This window comes from Ylistrum balloti, unplaced genomic scaffold (genome assembly GCF_031769215.1).
Source record: "Ylistrum balloti isolate Yb309-2 unplaced genomic scaffold, AGI_CSIRO_Ybal_v1 Utg371810, whole genome shotgun sequence".
Lineage (NCBI taxonomy): Eukaryota > Metazoa > Mollusca > Bivalvia > Pectinida > Pectinidae > Ylistrum > Ylistrum balloti.
In genome coordinates, this window is record NW_026782902.1 from 367,788 (window position 1) to 385,891 (window position 18,104).

Below are 18,104 nucleotides of genomic sequence, written 5' to 3' on the forward strand. Positions count from 1 at the left end.
CAATCTTGTGTATAGTTTGGTCTGTAATTGGTTAACTGTCTCATCACACTATTTTCGACCTTAGTGTACATAGGAATATAGTACAGCCGAAAAAGTGTCGGTTCTGTATCATATCGTACACTGCGGACGTCAGTGCTAGTACGCTCCGCACTGGTCATTTGTCTGATGAAGGTGACCGTGTAGATCTCGTACACTGCGAACGTCAGTGCTAGTACACACCGCACTGGTCATTTGTCTGATGAAGGTGACCGTGTAGATCTCGTACACTGCGTACGTCAGTGCTAGTACGCTCCACACTGGTCATTTGTCTGATGAAGGTGACCGTGTAGATCTCGTGCACTACGAACGTCAGTGCTAGTACACACCGCACTGGTCATTTGTCTGATGAAGGTGACCGTGTAGATCTCGTACACTACTCACGTCAGTGTTAGTACCCTCCACACTGGTAATTTGTCTGATGAAGGTGACCGTATAGATCTCGTACACTGCGAACGTCAGTGCTAGTACCCTCCACGCTGGTCATTTGTCTGATGAAGGTGACCGTGTAGATCTCGTACACTGCGAACGTCAGTGCTAGTACGCTCCACACTGGTCATTTGTCTGATGAAGGTGACCGTGTAGATCTCGTACACTACTCACGTCAGTGTTCGTACGCTCCACACTGGTCATTTGTCTGATGAAGGTGACGGTGACCGTGTACTGGTCATTTGTCTGATGAAGGTGACCGTGTAGATCTCGTACACTACGTACGTCAGTGTTAGTACGCTCCACACTGGTCATTTGTCTGATGAAGGTGACCGTATAGATCTCGTACACTGCGAACGTCAGTGTTAGTACCCTCCACGCTGGTCATTTGTCTGATGAAGGTGACCGTATAGATCTCGTACACTGCGAACGTCAGTGCTAGTACCCTCCACGCTGGTCATTTGTCTGATGAAGGTGACCGTATAGATCTCGTACACTGCGAACGTCAGTGTTAGTACCCTCCACGCTGGTCATTTGTCTGATGAAGGTGACCGTGTAGATCTCGTACACTGCGAACGTCAGTGTTAGTACCCTCCACACTGGTCATTTGTCTGATGAAGGTGACCGTGTAGATCTCGTACACTGCGAACGTCAGTGTTAGTACCCTCCACACTGGTCATTTGTCTGATGAAGGTGACCGTGTAGATCTCGTACACTACTCACGTCAGTGTTAGTACGCTCCACACTGGTCATTTGTCTGATGAAGGTGACCGTGTAGATCTCTGATGAAGGTGACACTGCGAACGTCAGTGTTAGTACGCTCCACACTGGTCATTTGTCTGATGAAGGTGACCGTGTAGATTTCGTACACTACTTACGTCAGTGTTAGTACGCTCCACACTGGTCATTTGTCTGATGAAGGTGACCGTGTAGATCTCGTACACTACAGCATCAGTTCTAGTACGCTCCACACTGGTCATTTGTCTGATGAAGGTGACCGTGTAGATCTCGTACACTACATCCGGCAGTATAAGTACGCTCCACACTGGTCATTTGTCTGATGAAGGTGACCCTGTAGATCTCATACACTACCTATGTCGGTGCTAGTATGCTCCATACTGGTCATATGTCTGATGAAGGTGACCGTGTAGATCTCGACACTACGTACGTTGGTGCTAGTACGCTCCATACTGGTAATTTGTCTGATGAAGGTGACCGTTTAGATCTCAGAACCTACGAGCACCCGTCAGTGTTAGTACGCTCCACACTGGTCATTTGTCTGATGAAGGTGACCGTGTAGATCTCGTACACTGCGAACGTCAGTGCTAGTACGCTCCACACTGGTCATTTGTCTGATTAAGGTGACCGTGTAGATCTCGTACTGCAGTCAGTGTTAGTACGCTCCACACTGGTCATTTGTTTGTTGAAGGTGACCGTGTAGATCTCGTACACTGCGAACGTCAGTGCTAGTACACACCGCACTGGTCATTTGTCTGATGAAGGTGACCGTGTAGATCTCGTACACTGCGAACGTCAGTGTGTACGCTCCACACTGGTCATTTGTCTGATGAAGGTGACCGTGTAGATCTCGTACACTGCGAACGTCAGTGTTAGTACGCTCCACACTGGTCATTTGTCTGATGAAGGTGACCGTGTAGATCTCGTACACTGCGAACGTCAGTGCTAGTACCCTCCACGCTGGTCATTTGTCTGATGAAGGTGACCGTGTAGATCTCGTACACTGCGAACGTCAGTGCTAGTACGCTCCACACTGGTCATTTGTCTGATGAAGGTGACCGTGTAGATCTCGTACACTGCGAACGTCAGTGTTAGTACCCTCCACGCTGGTCATTTGTCTGATGAAGGTGACCGTGTAGATCTCGTACACTGCGAACGTCAGTGCTAGTACCCTCCACGCTGGTCATTTGTCTGATGAAGGTGACCGTATAGATCTCGTACACTGCGAACGTCAGTGCTAGTACGCTCCACACTGGTCATTTGTCTGATGAAGGTGACCGTGTAGATCTCGTACACTACATCCGGCAGTATTAGTACGCTCCACACTGGTCATTTGTCTGATGAAGGTGACCGTGTAGATCTCGTACACTGCGAACGTCAGTGCTAGTACGCTCCACACTGGTCATTTGTCTGATGAAGGTGACCGTGTAGATCTCGTACACTGCGAACGTCAGTGCTAGTACGCTCCACACTGGTCATTTGTCTGATGAAGGTGACCGTGTAGATCTCGTACACTACTCACGTCAGTGTTAGTACGCTCCACACTGGTCATTTGTCTGATGAAGGTGACCGTGTAGATCTCGTACACTGCGAACGTCAGTGCTAGTACGCTCCACACTGGTCATTTGTCTGATGAAGGTGACCGTGTAGATCTCGTACACTACTCATGTCAGTGTTAGTACGCTCCACACTGGTCATTTGTCTGATGAAGGTGACCGTGTAGATCTCGTACACTGCGAACGTCAGTGCTAGTACGCTCCACACTGGTCATTTGTCTGATGAAGGTGACCGTGTAGATCTCGTACACTGCGAACGTCAGTGTTAGTACGCTCCACACTGGTCATTTGTCTGATGAAGGTGACCGTGTAGATCTCGTACACTACGTACGTCAGTGTTAGTACGCTCCACACTGGTCATTTGTCTGATGAAGGTGACCGTGTAGATCTCGTACACTACGTACGTCAGTGTTAGTACGCTCCACACTGGTCATTTGTCTGATGAAGGTGACCGTGTAGTAGATACACTGCGAACGTCACTAGTACTCCACACTGGTCAGTGTACACTGCGAACGTCAGTGTTAGCTCCACACTGGTCATTTGTCTGATGAAGGTGACCGTGTAGATCTCGTACACTGCGAACGTCAGTGCTAGTACGCTCCACACTGGTCATTTGTCTGATGAAGGTGACCGTGTAGATCTCGTACACTGCGAACGTCAGTGTTAGTACGCTCCACACTGGTCATTTGTCTGATGAAGGTGACCGTGTAGATCTCGTACACTACTTACGTCAGTGCTAGTACGCTCCACACTGGTCATTTGTCTGATGAAGGTGACCGTGTAGATCTCGTACACTACTCACGTCAGTGTTAGTACGCTCCACACTGGTCATTTGTCTGATGAAGGTGACCGTGTAGATCTCGTACACTGCGAACATCAGTGCTAGTACGCTCCACACTGGTCATTTGTCTGATGAAGGTGACCGTGTAGATCTCCACACTGGTCATTTGTCACTGACGTAGACGTCAGTGTTAGTACGCTCCACACTGGTCATTTGTCTGATGAAGGTGACCGTGTAGATCTCGTACACTGCGAACATCAGTGCTAGTACGCTCCACACTGGTCATTTGTCTGATGAAGGTGACCGTGTAGATCTCGTACACTGCGAACGTCAGTGCTAGTACCCTCCACACTGGTCATTTGTCTGATGAAGGTGACCGTATAGATCTCGTACACTGCGAACGTCAGTGCTAGTACCCTCCACGCTGGTCATTTGTCTGATGAAGGTGACCGTATAGATCTCGTACACTACGTACGTCAGTGTTAGTACGCTCCACACTGGTCATTTGTCTGATGAAGGTGACCGTATAGATCTCGTACACTACGAACGTCAGTGCTAGTACGCTCCACACTGGTCATTTGTCTGATGAAGGTGACCGTGTAGATCTCGTACACTACTCACGTCAGTGGTAGTACGCTCCACACTGGTCATTTGTCTGATGAAGGTGACCGTGTAGATCTCGTACACTACTCATGTCAGTGTTAGTACGCTCCACACTGGTCATTTCTTTGATGAAGGTGACCGTGTAGATCTCGTACACTGCGAACGTCAGTGCTAGTACACACCGCACTGGTCATTTGTCTGATGAAGGTGACCGTGTAGATCTCGTACACTGCGAACGTCAGTGCTAGTACGCTCCACACTGGTCATTTGTCTGATGAAGGTGACCGTGTAGATCTCGTACACTGCGAACGTCAGTGCTAGTACGCTCCACACTGGTAATTTGTCTGATGAAGGTGACCGTGTAGATCTCGTGCACTACGAACGTCAGTGCTAGTACGCTCCACACTGGTCATTTGTCTGATGAAGGTGACCGTGTAGATCTCGTACACTACTCACGTCAGTGTTAGTACGCTCCACACTGGTCATTTGTCTGATGAAGGTGACCGTGTAGATCTCGTACACTGCGAACGTCAGTGCTAGTACGCTCCACACTGGTCATTTGTCTGATGAAGGTGACCGTGTAGATCTCGTACACTGCGAACGTCAGTGCTAGTACACACCGCACTGGTCATTTGTCTGATGAAGGTGACCGTGTAGATCTCGTACACTGCGAACGTCAGTGCTAGTACACACCGCACTGGTCATTTGTCTGATGAAGGTGACCGTGTAGATCTCGTACACTGCGGACGTCAGTGTTAGTACGCTCCACACTGGTCATTTGTCTGATGAAGGTGACAGTGTAGATCTCGCACACTGCGAACGTCAGTGTTAGTACCCTCCACACTGGTCATTTGTCTGATGAAGGTGACCGTGTAGATCTCGTACACTGCGAACGTCAGTGTTAGTACCCTCCACACTGGTCATTTGTCTGATGAAGGTGACCGTGTAGATCTCGTACACTGCGAACGTCAGTGTTAGTACCCTCCACACTGGTAATTTGTCTGATGAAGGTGACCGTATAGATCTCGTACACTGCGAACGTCAGTGTTAGTACCCTCCACACTGGTCATTTGTCTGATGAAGGTGACAGTGTAGATCTCGTACACTACTTACGTCAGTGCTAGTACGCTCCACACTGGTCATTTGTCTGATGAAGGTGACCGTGTAGATCTCGCACACTACGTACGTCAGTGTTAGTACGCTCCACACTGGTCATTTGTCTAATGAAGGTGACCGTGTAGATCTCGCACACTACGTACGTCAGTGCTAGTACGCTCCACACTGGTCATTTGTCTGATTGAGGTGACCGTGTAGATCTCGGACACTACGTACGTCAGTGCTAGTACGCTCCACACTGGTCATTTGTCTAATGAAGGTGACCGTGTAGATCTCGCACACTACGTACGTCAGTGTTGTTACGCTCCACACTGGTCATTTGTCTACTGAAGGTGACCGTGTAGATCTCGCACACTACGTACGTCAGTGTTGTTACACTCCACACTGGTCATTTGTCTACTGAAGGTGACCGTGTAGATCTCGTACACTACGCACGTCAGTGCTAGTACGCTCCCCACTGGTCATTTGTGTGATTGAGGTGACCGTGTAGATCTCGGACACTACGTACGTCAGTGTTAGTACGCCCCACACTGGTCATTTGTCTGATTGAGGTGACCGTGTAGATCTCGGACACTACTTACGTCAGTGTTAGTACGCTCCACACTGGTCATTTGTCTGATGAAGGTGACCGTGTAGATCTCGTACACTGCGGACGTCAGTGCTAGTACGCACCACACTGGTCATTTGTCTGATGAAGGTGACCGTATAGATCTCGTACACTACGTACGTCAGTGTTAGTACGCTCCACACTGGTCATTTGTCTGATGAAGGTGACCGTGTAGATCTCGTACACTGCGGACGTCAGTGCTAGTACGCACCACACTGGTCATTTGTCTGATGAAGGTGACCGTATAGATCTCGTACACTACGTACGTCAGTGTTAGTACGCTCCACACTGGTCATTTGTCTGATGAAAGTGACCCTGCAGTCATCACTCATACTCTAATTTACTAGTTAACACTTTCCTGAAGAAGTTTACATATTTTCAGATAAAATGGCACTAGCGGAACTGAAATAAAATTAAATAGTTTTCAAGATGGCGGCTATCAAAGATTCCCTATAATCGTTTTGATGACTCTCCAGATGTTTTAAATGTGAAATAATTTTACAGAAGGCAGACGACATAGGTCATCAGATGACTTAAAAAATTACAACGAAAGTTTGACACATTCGGTCAAAAAATTCTAACACAAAATAGAAACAAAGAGGACAAAATATTAAGCAAACATTTACACAGGGTTTCCTTTATCAGGAGAATAAGACGATGCATTCTGACAGGATAAGTGTCTTTTTCTCTAGCCTTATCATAGTAAGTAATGGCACATTCGCAAATGAAAATCACGATTTCAGAAAGACGAAACAACAGGCATATTAATGAGCATTGAAGAATCTGTCGGGAGAAAAATCCCGGTCTCTATAAGAATGCCTTTCCATACATTCCACACATTGACTCATCAATTTGGTATTCATTTACATATTTTTAACTTGAAGTAAGTAACAATCCTTTATCTGTAAGATTTTATGCTGTCATCAGATGGTTGATTCCCCTTTGTCCCTAGTTGTGCACATTTCATTTTGGGACTGATCAGAAAGATATAATGCCCGACAGGTGGCCATCTTGGATTTTTCTCAAGAAATATTTCTAGATAGGTATCTGATAGATCTCTCATGTTACAAAGTGTCACCCTAGGATATCCGTTACTTGTGTAAGAGTTACATAGTACCACGTGATCTCCGTTACTTGTGTTAGAGTTACATAGTACCACGTGATCTCCGTTACTTGTGTTAGAGTTACATAGTACCACGTGATCTCCGTTACTTGTGTTAGAGTCACATAGTACCACGTGATCTCCGTTATTTGTGTAAGAGTTACATAGTACCACGTGACCCCCGTTACTTATGTTAGAGTTACATAGTACCACGTGATCTCCGTTACTTGTTTTAGAGTTACATAGTACCACGCGATCTCCGTTACTTGTGTTAGAGTTACATAGTACCACGTGATCTCCGTTACTTGTGTTAGAGTTACATAGTACCACGTGATCTCCGTTACTTGTGTTAGAGTTACATAGTACCACGTGATCTCCGTTACTTGTGTTAGAGTCACATAGTATCACGTGATCTCCGTTATTTGTGTAAAAGTTACATAGTACCACGTGACCCCCGTTACTTGTGTTAGAGTTACATAGTACCACGTGATCTCCGTTACTTGTCTTAGAGTTACATAGTACCACGCGATCTCCGTTACTTGTGTTAGAGTTACATAGTACCACGCGATCTCCGTTACTTGTGTTAGAGTTACATAGTACCACGCGATCTCCGTTACTTGTGTTAGAGTTACATAACACTTTCAGACATGTTATCAATAAAAAGTTAAGATATTCGTCTCGCCGCAGGTGTTACGGATCTCTAGGAAACAGACGATAACATCACAGTTATACACTTAAGTCTATAATGCATGTTTCACGTGAGTCTTTGGCCGATTTGCAAGTGGTAAATCCATGTCCTCGGTAAGATAAATGCTATGAGCTTGTTATATAATCTGTTTATCCCTCTCCAGTAACACTTCTCTGTGTAAGACCATGAAATATCCTATCCCTAACTCGTCTCTCTCTCCTTCGTAATATTCCTATCTGTCAAATCTCAATAGTCTGCGGTTTTGTAACCACTATCAAGACTATACTATATTTTATTACATTTTTAACAAAAACCTGACGAATACATTTATATGTCTGAAATAAATGAATATGTACTGCAGTAGACTTAAAAATCACGGGGAGACTTTCAGTTAACATAAAAAGCCAAGTAGTTTGGAACATTAATCATCAACATGGATTTAAGATAAAGACAGTTGTGGATATAGCAACCATATATATGTCATGCTTAGAATCAGGAAGGCGTTATTTTTAACAGGGAATTGGAACCTAGTTCAAACGTTTGTAAAAGTTACTTTTTTTCCCTCGCAGAATTCATGCATTGGGATATGTAAATAACTGCGGAGATTAAAGATTGAATCTAGAATGTTGCCAAGGATCGATACATCATCTCACATTTAAAAAAAAACATTTTTAAACAGTAGAGCGCCGGATTTTACAAGCTCAGCTGAAGGTGTCATGTCAGTTCGCCAATCATTACTTGGGATGGTTTGTGTCTCTCTGAAATCAAAAATCATCCTATTCTGTCGTGTTACTGTCCTCTACCCCCAGTTGTTCCTATACTGTCGTGTTACTGTCCTATACCCCCCGTTGTTCCTATACTGTCGTGTTACTGTCCTCTACCCCTAGTTGTTCCTATACTGTCGTGTTACTGTCCTCTACCCCCAGTTGTTCCTATACTGTCGTGTTACTGTCCTCTATCCCCAGTTGTTCCTATACTGTCGTGTTACTGTCCTCTACCCCCAGTTGTTCCTATACTGTCGTGTTACTGTCCTCTATCCCCAGTTGTTCCTATACTGTCGTGTTACTGGCCTATACCCCCAGTTGTTCCTATACTGTTGTGTTACTGTCCTCTACCCCCAGTTGTTCCTATACTGTCGTGTAACGGTCCTCTATCCCCAGTTGTTCCTATACTGTCGTGTTACTGGCCTATACCCCCAGTTGTTCCTATACTGTCGTGTTACTGGCCTATACCCCCAGTTGTTCCTATACTGTCGTGTTACTGTCCTCTATCCCCAGTTGTTCCTATACTGTCATGTTACTGTCCTATACCCCCGTTGTTCCTATACTGTCGTGTTACTGTCCTCTATCCCCAGTTGTTCCTATACTGTCGTGTTACTGTCCTCTACCCCCAGTTGTTCCTATACTGTCGTGTTACTGTCCTCTATCCCCAGTTGTTCCTATACTGTCGTGTTACTGGCCTATACCCCCAGTTGTTCCTATACTGTTGTGTTACTGTCCTCTACCCCCAGTTGTTCCTATACTGTCGTGTAACGGTCCTCTATCCCCAGTTGTTCCTATACTGTCGTGTTACTGGCCTATACCCCCAGTTGTTCCTATACTGTCGTGTTACTGGCCTATACCCCCAGTTGTTCCTATACTGTCGTGTTACTGTCCTCTATCCCCAGTTGTTCCTATACTGTCATGTTACTGTCCTATACCCCCGTTGTTCCTATACTGTCGTGTTACTGTCCTCTATCCCCAGTTGTTCCTATACTGTCGTGTTACTGTCCTCTACCCCCAGTTGTTCCTATACTGTCGTGTTACCGTCCTCTACCCCCAGTTGTTCCTATACTGTAGTGTTACTATTCTTTACTCCCAGTTGTTCCTATACCGTCGTGTTACTGTCCTCTATCCCCAGTTGTTCCTAGAATGTAGTGTTACTGTTCTCTACCCCTGTTGTTCCTATACTGTCGTGTTACTGTCCTCTACCCCAGTTGTTCCTAGAATGTAGTGTTACTGTCCTCTACCCCCAGTTGTTCCTATACTATCGTGTTACTGTCCTCTACCCTAGTTGTTCCTATACTGTCGTGTTACTGTCCTCTATCCCCAGTTGTTCCTATGCTGTCGTGTTACTGTCCTCTACCCCCAGTTGTTCCTATACTGTAGTGTTACTGTTCTTTACCCCCAGTTGTTCCTATACCGTCGTGTTACTGTCCTCTACCCCCAGTTGTTCATAGAATGTAGTGTTACTGTTCTCTACCCCTGTTGTTCCTATACTGTCGTGTTACTGTCCTCTACCCCCAGTTGTTCCTAGAATGTAGTGTTACTGTTCTCTACCCCCTGTTGTTCCTATACCGTCGTGTTACTGTCCTCTACCCCCCGTTGTTCCTAGAATGTAGTGTTACTGTCCTCTACCCCTAGTTGTTCCTATACTGTAGTGTTACTGTGTCCTCTACCCTCAGTTGTTCCTATACTGTCGTGTTACTGTCCTCTATCCCCAGTTCTTCCTAAACTGTAGTGTTACTGTGTCCTCTACCCCCAGTTGTTCCTATACTGTAGTGTTACTGTGTCCTCTACCCCCAGTTGTTCCTATACTGTAGTGTTACTGTGTCCTCTACCCCCAGTTGTTCCTATACTGTAGTGTTACTGTCCTCTATCCCCAGTTTCTCCTATATCGTCGTGTTACTGTCCTCTACTTCAGTTGTTCCTATACTGTAGTGTTACTGTCCTCTACCCCCAGTTGTTCCTATACTGTCGTGTTACTGTCCTCTACCCCCAGTTGTTCCTATACTGTCGTGTTACTGTCCTCTACCCCCAGTTGTTTCTAGAATGTAGTGTTACTGTCCTCTACCCCCAGTTGTTTCTAGAATGTAGTGTTACTGTCCTCTACCCCCAGTTGGTCATGCACTGTCGTGTTACTGTCCTCTACCCCCAGTTGGTCCTGCACTGTCGTGTTACTGTCCTCTACCCCCAGTTGGTCCAGCACTGTCGTGTTACTGTCCTCTACCCCCAGTTTGTCCTGCACTGTCGTGTTACTGTCCTCTACCCCCAGTTTGTCCTGCACTGTCGTGTTACTGTCCTCTACCCCCATGCCTTAAATGGACCTCCTGTATGTTGTTCTGTGAGGTATCCATCAGCTGCTATATGGAAACACCGCCTCAAAATGACGTGCCGAGAAAACATCAAGGACGACTTTTCTCATCTTTCGATTAAATATGTACCAACTAAAGAAACAAATGATTTTGCAAGTTTGACTCAAGGAGAGGCATTTTCTGGGATTATTTTTTTTTTATATATCTAGATATATCTTGGCAGTCAGCTGTTTGATGGTAGAGTGAGATATTGTATTATTTTTTTTTATATATCTAGATATATCTTGGCAGTCAGCTGTTTGATGGTAGAGTGATATATTGTATTATTTTTTTTTTATATATCTAGATATATCTTGGCAGTCAGCTGTTTGATGGTAGAGTGATATATTGTATTATTTTTTTTTTATATATGATATATCTTGGCAGTTAGCTGTTTGATGGTAGAGTGAGATATTGTATTATTTTTTTTTATATATCTAGATATACACACTGTTTGATAGATAGATATTGTATTATTTTTTTTTATATATCTAGATATATCTTGGCAGTCAGCTGTTTGATGGTAGAGTGATATATTGTATTATTTTTTTTTTATATATCTAGATATATCTTGGCAGTCAGCTGTTTGATGGTAGAGTGATATATTGTATTATTTTTTTTTATATATCTAGATATATCTTGGCAGTCAGCTGTTTGATGGTAGAGTGAGATATTGTATTATTTTTTTTTTTATATATCTAGATATATCTTGGCAGTCAGCTGTTTGATGGTAGGGTGATATATTGTATTATTTTTTTTTATATATCTAGATATATCTTGGCAGTCAGCTGTTTGATGGTAGAGTGAGATATTGTATTATTTTTTTTTATATATCTAGATATATCTTGGCAGTCAGCTGTTTGATGGTAGAGTGAGATATTGTATTATTTTTTTTTATATATCTAGATATATCTTGGCAGTCAGCTGTTTGATGGTAGAGTGATATATTGTATTATTTTTTTTTTATTTATCTAGATATATCTTGGCAGTCAGCTGTTTGATGGTAGGGTGATATATTGTATTATTTTGTGATATGCTGGATTATGTACATCAGGAGAGTGGATCTTCATATAAGAAACACACTATATAGTGCTAAACGTTACAGAAAGGTATTACTATTGTCAAACGGAGAACGCGATATCAAGGTATTACTATTGTCAAACGGAGAACGCGATATCAAGGTATTACTATTGTCAAACGGAGAACGCGATATCAAGGTATTACTATTGTCAAACGGAGAACGCGATATCAAGGTATTACTATTGTCAAACGGAGAACGCGATATCAAGGTATTACTATTGTCAAACGGAGAACGCGATATCAAGGTATTACTATTGTCAAACGGAGAACGCGATATCAAGGTATTACTATTGTCAAACGGAGAACGCGATATCAAGGTATTACTATTGTCAAACGGAGAACGCGATATCAAGGTATTACTATTGTCAAACGGAGAACGCGATATCAAGGTATTACTATTGTCAAACGGAGAACGCGATATCAAGGTATTACTATTGTCAAACGGAAAACGCGATATCAAGGTATTACTATTGTCAAACGGAGAACGCGATATCAAGGTATTACTATTGTCAAACGGAGAACGCGATATCAAGGTATTACTATTGTCAAACGGAAAACGCGATATCAAGGTATTACTATTGTCAAACGGAGAACGCGATATCAAGGTATTACTATTGTCAAACGGAGAACGCGATATCAAGGTATTACTATTGTCAAACGGGGAACGTTTTATAAGATATTGCCCCTTCTCTCCACGGATATCGTCTCTCACATTATTTCAATCAGTTTCTTTAGAACTTGCAATGCTTTTGTGAAAGATGTAGCATTAGCTCACTCTTACACTAAACGCCGCCGAACAGTGGGACGTGCAACAGAAATACAACAAAACGGTCACATAGTTAAGCCCTTACCCTCCGCTACGTTACTTAGGCAGGTAGACACGACATTTACAGCCGTAACAGTCAGCTATTGCGTTTTACAAAAATAACTAATAAAACACAATGAATATTGCTAAGTGATTTAAAACGTTGATCATATTAACTTTAATTGAATTTGTAAAACAAAGTATTGGATTAATCAACATCTTCATCGATTCTGACTTGTAAAAAGCGTTGAAATATTATTTGTGTGCATGTATTTAACTTTCATAAAATTTCACTTTTTAGATTTTAACTTTCATACAGTAATATTAATGAATGTTCTATGTTGGCCTATGGGGCTGATTGGGAGCTGTTTGTAAGTCTAAATGATAAAAAAGCAGACCTCCCCCCTTTATATTGGTATCATAAACTTCAAAATATTCCATAAAAAACAGAACAGACCTCCCCCCTTTATATTGGTATCATAAACTTCACAATATTTCATAAAAGACAACGTTTGATTGCTGGTTCGTCTTGATGTTCAACCAAATATTTGTCAAAACTACCTTTCACAGTACTATCAAATCCGAGTTACAGTCTTGTTGTAATACTGTTTACTCCACCAGTACTATCAAATCCGAGTTACAGTCTTGTTGTAATACTGTTTACTCCACCAGTACTATCAAATCCGAGTTACAGTCTTGTTGTAATACTGTTTACTCCACCAGTACTATCAAATCCGAGTTACAGTCTTGTTGTAATACTGTTTACTCCACCAGTACTATCAAATTCGAGTTACAGTCTTGTTGTAATACTGCTTACCCCACCAGTGGAATCAATGGTATATGGATTTTCGTGGACCTTTTAACCAATCTTTAACATCCCCTTCTAAAACATTGCTTCTATAAGAACATTTCATTTTTCCATTCTGTACACCACCAAATTCCATTCTAAATCGAAAGAACGCTTTCGAATTGGAATTCAAGAACAGGACAGCCTCTTCTACATCACCGCTTATCTCAATCTTTTCTTCCAACGAAAGAGAAACAAGGAGAGCTTTCCACCAAACTGTATGAAAAGCGTAATGATTTACCCCCCATTTGTGAATTATCCATTGCTGGATAGCAACATAACTGCACTCCCAACCTATGGTGTTTACATATTGCTGCTGGGCCTCTTCCCAATATAATAATTTTCGTGCAAGATGTCATCAATTGACAGCCAAATTTATCAAACAGGGTTTCAAAAGATGCAGGTTGCTGAAAATTATGAGGTAGTTTTACGGTCATCATAGTGACGTCATTGAGAAATATTCAAATTTTTGTGCGATATGGAGCTTGGCCTGATTAATGGTCATTAGTTTGCCTTTTGGTTCCGTCCTTGTATACCTTGTTTTCATTGAACTTGACAATACTTACTGGGATTGACCATGATTTACCCTTGGAGATGCATACTCTTCCGGAACACCTGGTTTTATTCTCCTTTTATTTTTTCAGGAGTCTCTCTGCAAATCTTTCCTTTATTCATAGTTTGCCCTACTTTTGCATAATTTGAGTTTGTTTCGACAGATGCAGGTTGATGGAAATTATGGATGAGTTTACGGTCGTCGAAGTGATTGAGAAATATTCTAGTTTGTGTACCACATTTCTAACTTGGATCCACAAAGAAGTAAAAGATGCCTACGTTTCCGGGACACCTGATTTTATTCTCCTTGTACTTTTTCGGGGATGTTCTGGTAAATCTTTCATTTATTCATATTTGGCCCTAGTTTCATCGAATTGTGCTTGATTCTGTTAACTTGTTGGTATTTTTGTTCGGGAGTGAAACTATTGGACTATTATTCCATGATCTGATTACGATTTCTGTGTCATTAATCAACTGAGATAAAGATATTGTCATCTCTAAAAATAGAACAAATACCTGTATATTGTCAGAAACAGAAGAAAAAAAATTATATATACACCCCCTACCCCCACCCCCCACCACTCCCAAACCTATTGTACAAGATGGCACGTGATTGTTGTTGTCTTCATACCCTGATAAAAGTCGTTTCCATGATTATCGTCATATATAAAGTTATATAGAAGAAATTTATGGACGTACACCCCATCAAAATATCGACTAATGGTGAGAAATAGTTTAGTGTAACTTCATAAAATATTACAAGGTGTTAATGTTGCTTACTAAGAAAATAAACAAAACAAGCAAAAAACAAAAACTTTCAAAACAAAAAACAACAACAACAAAAGTAAACCCAAACAAACCTCTTTACATGTTGTTTTTCCTCTCCTGATTCCAAGCTTTGCTTTAGTGACAAATAGGAGGGACATCTTGTCGAGTTTTTTTATGGTCGGAAACAAGGACCGTTTTTATTAAAGTTTCGCTTTATACATTCCTCAGTGATAAACGCTGTGATTTGAACCTACTTAGTAAACGTGTGTTTAAAAGCCATGCAATCTGCAGGCAAAATCACCTTGTGTACGGTCAAAGGTCGGTCATAGTAATGCGACGCTTCCTGCTGTTTATGGATATCGAATTAGGATTTACGATTTCTCGACCATCTAAGTGTTGAGTCTATATTACTGACCATACCATAACTATAATACACTGGTGCGGAAAGATTTTATGCACTGCATAACTGCGTTTACAGATCCCTTACCTGCTGCAAAAGTCTGGATTCTGTATAACATCATTATCTTTAAAGTACATGTCTGTAGGTCAGTGTATGTCTAGATGCTTTCGTACGTATTATGATGTAGGAAATACCAGTTTACACACCGTGATGTAAATAGAGGTGAAATGCAAAAAAAAGGCAAAATGAAACAAAAAAACAATCATTAGTTATCTGATAGATCAAGCAAATTTATTATCAAATATATACAGATATCAAACAAATAACATCACAAAAGTTATCACAATGCGGAATATGTTCTCTCGAGGTAGTTTATACCCCTCTGTCGAAAACACATATGACATCTTCTGGCATATTACTTATTTAAAACGAGACGTAGATAAACTGTACACCAGTACACCGTATGTCTACTTCACCATTATTTCATTTTCACAAAAAGTAGCAAAAAGTACCGAAGTATGATTACATATACAAACAGAAGGTAGGAAGACAACAGATGCTTGCTACTGTTTTTTTTTTCTCGAGACAACGACATATCTTATTGCGATCATATTTCTTTATTCCGACTGTCGTTTGTTGTATTCAAACAAATAATTGTTTGTTTATACATACAATATTAAAAACCAGCTGATAAAACGGTCGACTTCATCTATATCAGACGTAATCTCTTCCCTCTCTCGTTTCTCGGACTTTATCTATATCAGACGTAATCTCTTCTCTCGTTTCTCGGACTTTATCTATATCAGACGTAATATCTTCTCTCTTTCTCGTTTCTCGGACTTTATCTATATCAGACGTAATCTTCCTTCTCTCGTTTCTCGGACTTTATCTATATCAGACGTAATATCTTCTCTCTTTCTCGTTTCTCGGACTTTATCTATATCAGACGTAATCTCTTCTCTCTTTCTCGTTTCTCGGACTTTATCTATATCAGACGTAATCTCTTCCTCTCGTTTCTCGGACTTTATCTATATCAGACGTAATATCTTCTCTCTTTCTCGTTTCTCGGACTTTATCTATATCAGACGTAATCTCTTCTCTCTTTCTCGTTTCTCGGACTTTATCTATATCAGACGTAATCCCTTCCTTCTCTCGTTTCTCGGACTTTATCTATATCAGACGTAATCTCTTCTCTCTTTCTCGTTTCTCGGACTTTATCTATATCAGACGTAATATCTTCTCTCTTTCTCGTTTCTCGGACTTTATCTATATCAGACGTAATCTCTTCTCTCTTTCTCGTTTCTCGGACTTTATCTATATCAGACGTAATCTCTTCTCTCTTTCTCGTTTCTCGGACTTTATCTATATCAGACGTAATCTCTTCCTCTCGTTTCTCGGACTTTATCTATATCAGACGTAATATCTTCTCTCTTTCTCGTTTCTCGGACTTTATCTATATCAGACGTAATATCTTCTCTCTTTCTCGTTTCTCGGACTTTATCTATATCAGACGTAATCCCTTCCTTCTCTCGTTTCTCGGACTTTATCTATATCAGACGTAATCTCTTCTCTCTTTCTCGTTTCTCGGACTTTATCTATATCAGACGTAATCCCTTCCTTCTCTCGTTTCTCGGACTTTATCTATATCAGACGTAATCTCTTCTCTCTTTCTCGTTTCTCGGACTTTATCTATATCAGACGTAATCTCTTCCTCTCGTTTCTCGGACTTTATCTATATCAGACGTTATCTCTTCCCTCTCTTGTTTCTCGGACTCTATCTATATTAGACGTAATCCCTTCCCTCTGTTTTGTTTGTCTCCATTTGTTCGAGGATAAATCGAAAATATTGTTTTAAATGTTCCTGTCAGATTGGCCCGAAAAAGTCATATGACATAAGCTGAATCAGTTGTAGTCACTGATACTTTCTCAACCTTTGAAAAAATCACAAAGAACAAAAGGTGTATATTGAGAAACTGTTTGTATAAAACCTAACACATATACCGACAAATTATATATTACACAAGTACATTGTTTCCATTTATTTATAAATTATAAATGCAAATGTACATCATGACATGCTAAACAAAATAAGTTCTAAGTATAGACAATGTTCAAATATGCGATTATTTAGTCTTCATATCAATATAATAAATGGATAAAATATTTATATATATGTTTTGAATTTTAAAAAGTGAAATTTAGATTTCATTTCTTATCGGATCAGGTTGTGATCTGGTTTTTGTATTGTCGCCAGGATTTGTAACAACGAATGAAATGTTTATCCGTTCCATTGATACCTGGGATCCTTCAGTTGTGTTCAGTCCATAACATCGCTTCGTGTTCTGTTTCACCGGACAAAAATAGTTTCTAATACAACTGTAAGTTTACACGACATGATTGCATACGAAACAATGGCTTCGTCATGTCTCAATAAATAGGACTTATAGCTACCAGTATCAGCGGAGGAGGAAGGGCTTTACGAATTGACTTGTAAAAACTTGATTAATCTAAACACTTATTACATATGTACATAGATGTCGTAGAAACACAATCAGCACGTGCAAGAGTCTATAAGTGGTCAGTTATTTAATGACATAGTGCAAAAATGGAATAAATAGTGGATGATACATAATGAAACAAAATTATACTAAATAGTATTGTTGATGAATTCTCCCAACTTTATACAAAAAGTATTGTTGATGAATTCTCCCAACTTTATACAAAAAGTATTGTTGATGAATTCTCCCAACTTTATACAAATAGTATTGTTGATGAATTCTCCCAACTTTATACAAATAGTATTGTTGATGAATTCTCCCAACTTTATACAAATAGTATACATCACGTAATGATCTAGCAGGTGAACTATTTTTCTTTTATATGT